Source organism: Arachis hypogaea, chromosome 2 (assembly GCF_003086295.3).
Source record: "Arachis hypogaea cultivar Tifrunner chromosome 2, arahy.Tifrunner.gnm2.J5K5, whole genome shotgun sequence".
Classification (NCBI taxonomy): Eukaryota; Viridiplantae; Streptophyta; class Magnoliopsida; order Fabales; family Fabaceae; genus Arachis; species Arachis hypogaea.
The window spans coordinates 81,781,483-81,787,224 of record NC_092037.1 but is presented as its reverse complement, the minus strand read 5'-3'; the positions used below and the strand labels follow the sequence as shown (position 1 = coordinate 81,787,224).

The 5,742-nt window shown below is 41.0% G+C and overlaps 1 non-coding gene across 1 annotated transcript; it reads left to right on the top strand.

The window, feature by feature from the left end:
- The first annotated feature begins 3,861 nt into the window (after positions 1 to 3,861).
- Positions 3,862 to 3,969, top strand: LOC112766992 (small nucleolar RNA R71). The gene has a single exon (XR_003184660.1). It is a non-coding gene; the product is annotated as a small nucleolar RNA R71 (small nucleolar RNA).
- The last annotated feature ends 1,773 nt before the right edge of the window (positions 3,970 to 5,742 follow it).

Sequence of the window (5,742 nt, the reverse complement as noted above, 5' to 3'; positions counted from 1 at the left end):
TAAGCACGTTTTTATTCAAGAAAGGTGATGGATTCATAGGACATTCATAACTTTAAGGCATAGACACTAAGACACTAATGATCACAAGACACAAACATAGATAAACATAAGCACTAGAATTCGAAAAACAGAAGAATAAAGAACATGGAAATCAAGGAACGGGTCCACCTTAGTGATGGCGGCTCTTTCTTCCTCTTGAAGATCCTATGGAGTGCTTGAGCTCCTCAATGTCTCTTCCTTGTCTTTGTTGCTCCTCTCTCATGATTCTTTGATCTTCTCTAATTTCATGGAGGATGATGGAGTGTTCTTGATGCTCCACCCTTAGTTGTCCCATGTTGGAACTCAATTCTCCTAGGGAGGTGTTTAGTTGCTCCCAATAGTTCTGTGGAGGAAAGTGCATCCCTTGAGGTATCTCAGGGATCTCATGATGAGTGGGGTCTCTTGTGTGCTCCATCCTCTTCTTGGTGATGGGCTTGTCCTCATCAATAGGGATGTCTCCCTCTATGTCAACCCCAACTGAATAACAGAGGTGGCAAATGAGATGAGGAAAGGCTAACCTTGCCAAGGTAGAGGACTTGTCCGCCACCTTATAGAGTTCTTGGGCTATAACCTCATGAACTTCTATTTCTTCTCCAATCATGATGCTATGAATCATGATAGCTCGGTCTATGGTAACTTCGGACCGGTTGCTAGTAGGAATGATTGAGCGTTGTATAAACTCTAACCATCCTCTAGCCACGGGTTTGAGGTCATGCCTTCTCAATTGAACCGGCTTTACTCTTGAATCTCTCTTCCATTGGGCACCCTCTTCACATATGACTGTGAGGACTTGGTCCAACCTTTGATCAAAGTTGACCTTTCTAGTGTAAGGATGTTCATCTCCTTGCATCATAGGCAAGTTGAATGCCAACCTTACACTTTTCGGACTAAAATCCAAGTATTTCCCCCGAACCATAGTAAGATAATTCTTTGGATCCGGGTTCACACCTTGGTCATGGTTCTTGGTGATCCATGCATTGGCATAGAACTCTTGAACCATTAAGATTCCGACTTGTTGAATGGGGTTGGTAAGGACTTCCCAACCTCTTCTTCGGATCTCATGTCGGATCTCCGAATATTCACCCTTTTTGAGTGAAAAAGGGACCTCGGGGATCACCTTTTTCAAGGCCACAACTTCATAGAAGTGGTCTTGATGCACCCTTGAGATGAATCTTTCCATCTCCCATGACTCGGAGGTGAAAGCTTTTGCCTTCCCTTTCCTCTTTCTAGAGGTCTCTCCGGCCTTGGATGCCATAAATGGTTATGGAAAAACAAAAAGCAATGCTTTTACCACACCAAACTTAAAATGTTTGCTCGTCCTCGAGCAAAAGAAGAAAGAAGAGAGTGGAAGAAGAAGAAATGAGGAGAAAGGGAATGGCTTTGTATTCGGCCAAAGGGGAGAGAAATGGTGTTTAAGGTGTGTGAAAATGAAGGAGTGAAGGAGGGTTTATATAGGAGAGGGGGAGAGGGATGTTCGGCCATGTGAGGGTCGGTTTGGGTGGGAAAGTGGTTTGAATTTGAATGGTGAGGTTGGTGGGGTTTTATGAAGGATGGATGTGAGTGGTGAAGAGAAAGATGGGATTTGATAGGTGAGGGGTTTTTGGGGAAGAGGTGTTGAGGTGATTTGTGAATGGGTGAAGAAGAGAGAGAGAGTGGTAGGGTAGGTGGGGATCCTGTGGGGTCCACAGATCCTGAGGTGTCAAGGAAAAGTCATCCCTGCACCAAATGGCAAGCAAAATCATGTTTTGTGCCATTTCTGGCGTTAAACGCCGGGCTGGTGCCCATTTCTGGCGTTTAACGCCAGCTTCTTGCCCCTTTCTGGCGTTTAACGCCAGTCTGGTGCCCCTTTCTGGCGTTAAACGCCCAGAATGGTGCCAGACTGGGCGTTAAACGCCCAACAGCTAACCTCACTGGCGTTTAAACGCCAGTGGGTGCGTCCTCCAGGGTGTGCTGTTTTTCTTCCTGTTTTTCATTCTATTTTTGCTTTTTTCATTAATTTTGTGACTTCTCATGATCATCAACCTACAAAAATATAAAATAACAAAAGAAAATAATTAATTATAAAACATTGGGTTGCCTCCCAACAAGCGCTTCTTTAATGTCATTAGCTTGACAGAGTACTCTCATGGAGCCTCAGAATTGCTTAGAGCTATGTTGGAACCTCCCAACACCAAACTTAGAGTTTGAATGTGGGGGTTCAACACCAAACTTAGAGTTTGGTTGTGGCCTCCCAACACCAAACTTAGAGTTTGACTGTGGGGGCTCTGTTTGGCTCTGCTTTGAGAGAAGCTCTTCATGCTTCCTCTCCATGATGATAGAGGGGTATCCTTGGGTCTTAAACACCAAGGATTCTTCATTCACTTGAATGATCAACTCTCCTCTATCAACATCAATCACAGCCCTTGCTGTGGCTAGGAAGGGTCTGCCAAGGATGATGGATTCATCCATGCACTTCCCAGTCTCTAGGACTATGAAATCAGTAGGGATGTAATGGTCTCCAATCTTTACCAGAACATCCTCTACAAGTCCATGGGCTTGTTTTCTTGAATTGTCTGCCATCTCTAGTGAGATTTTTGCAGCTTGCACCTCAAAGATCCCTAACTTCTCCATTACAGAGAGAGGCATGAGGTTTACACTTGACCCTAAGTCACACAAGGCCTTCTTGAAGGTCATGGTGCCTATGGTACAAGGTATTGAAAACTTCCCAGGATCCTGTCTCTTTTGAGGCAGTTTCTGCCTAGACAAGTCATCCAGTTCTTTGGTGAGCAAAGGGGATTCATCCTCCCAAGTCTCATTTCCAAATAACTTGTCATTTAGCTTCATGATTGCTCCAAGGTATTTAGCAACTTGCTCTTCAGTGACATACTCATCCTCTTCAGAGGAAGAATACTCATCAGAGCTCATGAATGGCAGAAGTAAGTCCAATGGAATCTCTATGGTCTCAGTTTGAGCCTCAGATTCCCATGGTTCCTCATTGGGGAACTCATTGGAGGTCAGTGGATGTCCAGTGAGGCCTTCCTCAGTGGCGTTCACTGCCTCTTCTCCTTCCCAAAATTTGGCCATGTTGATGGCCTTGCACTCTCCTTTTGGATTTTCTTCTGTATTGCTTGGAAGAGTACTAGGAGGGAGTTCAGTAATTTTCTTGCTCAGCTAACCCACTTGTGCCTCCAAATTTCTAATGGAGGATCTTGTTTCAGTCATGAAACTTTGAGTGGTTTTGATCAGATCAGAGACCATGGTTGCTAAGTCAGAGTTATTCTGCTTAGAACTCTCTGTCTATTGCTGAGAAGATGATGGAAAAGGTTTGCTATTGCTAAACCTGTTTCTTCCACCATTATTGTTATTGAAACCTTGTTGAGGTCTCTGTTGATCCTTCCATGAAAAATTTGGATGATTTCTCCATGAAGGATTATAGGTGTTTCCATAGGATTCTCCCATGTAATTCACCTCTTCCATTGAAGGGTTCTCAAGATCATAAGCTTCTTCCTCAGATGAAGCTTCCTTAGTACTGCTTGGTGCATTTTGCATTCCAGATAGACTTTGAGAAATCATATTGACTTGTTGAGTCAATATTCTATTCTGAGCCAATATGGCATTCAGAATGTCAATCTCAAGAACTCCTTTCTTCTGACTAGTCCCATTGTTCACAGGATTTCTTTCAGAAGTGTACATGAATTGGTTATTTGCAACCATTTCAATCAGTTCTTGAGCTTCAGTAGGCGTCTTCTTCAGATGAAGAGATCCTCCTGCAGAGCTATCCAAAGACATCTTGGATAGTTCAGAGAGACCATCATAGAAAATACCTATGATGCTCCATTCAGAAAGCATATCAGAAGGACACTTTCTGATTAATTGTTTGTATCTTTCCCAAGCTTCATAGAGGGATTCTCCTTCCTTCTGTCTGAATGTTTGGACTTCCACTCTAAGCTTACTCAATTTTTGAGGTGGAAAGAACTTTGCCAAGAAGGCATTGACTAGCTTTTCCCAAGAGTCCAGGCTTTCTTTAGGTTGAGAGTCCAACCATGTTCTAGCTCTGTCTCTTACAGCAAAAGGGAATAGCATAAGTCTGTAGACCTCAGGGTCAACCCCATTAGTCTTGACAGTGTCACAGATTTGCAAGAACTCAGCTAAGAACTGATGAGGATCTTCCAATGGAAGTCCATGGAACTTGCAATTCTGTTGCATTAGAGAAACTAATTGAGGCTTAAGCTCAAAGTTGTTTGCTCCAATGGCAGGGATAGAGATGCTTCTCCCATAGAAGTCGGGAGTAGGTGCAGTAAAGTCACCCAGCACCTTCCTTGCATTGTTGGCATTGTTGTTGTTTTCGGCTGCCATTTGTTCTTCCTCCTTGAAGAGTTCGTTCAGGTGCTCTAAAGAGAGTTGTGCTTTGGCTTCTCTTAGCTTTCTCTTCAAGGTCCTTTCAGGTTCAGGATCAGCCTCAACAAGAATGCCTTTGTCTTTGCTCCTGCTCATATGAGAGAGAAGGGAACAAGAAATGTGGAATCCTCTATGTCACAGTATAGAGATTCCTTGAAGTGTTAGAGGAAAAGAAGAGCAGAAGACAGAAGTAGAAAATTCGAACTTGTCAAAGGAGATGGAGTTCGAATTTTGCATTAAGGAATAGTGTTAGTCCATAAATAGAAGGATGTGAGAAGAAGGGAAGTGATTTTCGAAAATTAAGTGAAAATTTTGAAAACATTTTTGAAAAACATTACTTAATTTTCGAAAATGAAAGTGGGAAAGAAGTGAAGTGTTTTTTTGAAAAAGATTTTGAAATTAGAAATCAAAAAGATTTAATTGAAAATTATTTTGAAAAAGATATGGTTAAGAAGATTTGATTAGTTTTAAAAAAAATGTGATTGAGAAGATATGATTTGAAAAACATTTTAAAAAAAAAAGATTTGATTTTGAAAATTAAAAACTTGACTAACAAGAAAAGATATGATTCAAACATTAAACCTTCCTCAACAGAAAAGGCAACATACTTGAAGTGTTGAATCAAATCATTAATTGATAGTAAGTATCTTTGAAAATGGAAAGAAATTGATTTTGAAAACTCATGATTGAAAAGATATGATTTGAAAAAGATTTGGTTTTGAAAAACTTTGAAAACCTGAAAAAAATTGCATTGAAAAACAGAATCTTCCCCCTTGTGCCATCCTGGCGTTAAACGCCCAGAATGGTGCACATTCTGGCGTTTAACGACCAAAACTATACCCTTTTGGGCGTTAAACGCCCAACCAGGTACCCTGGCTGGCGTTTAAACGCCAGTCTGTCCTTCTTCACTGGGCGTTTTGAACGCCCAGCTTTTTCTGTATAATTCCTCTGCAGCATGTTCTGAATCTTCAATTCTCTGTATTATTGACTTGAGAAGACACAAATTAAAAATATTTTTGGATTTTTAATAAGTAAAATGCAACTAGAATCAAATAACAATGCATGCAAGACACCAAACTTAGCAGTTTGTATACTACTGACACTAATGAGAATGCATATGAGACACACAAAACAGTCAAGTCAAGAGAATTTAAAGATTAGAGTAAGAAATCATCAAGAACTACTTGGAAATCCTTAAGACACATGAATGAATGCATGCAATTGACACCAAACTTAAGATGAGACACTAGACTCAAACAAGAAATTTTTGGATTTTATGATTTTTTGATTTTTTTGTGCTTTTTTCGAAAATTAAGTGGAAAAAGA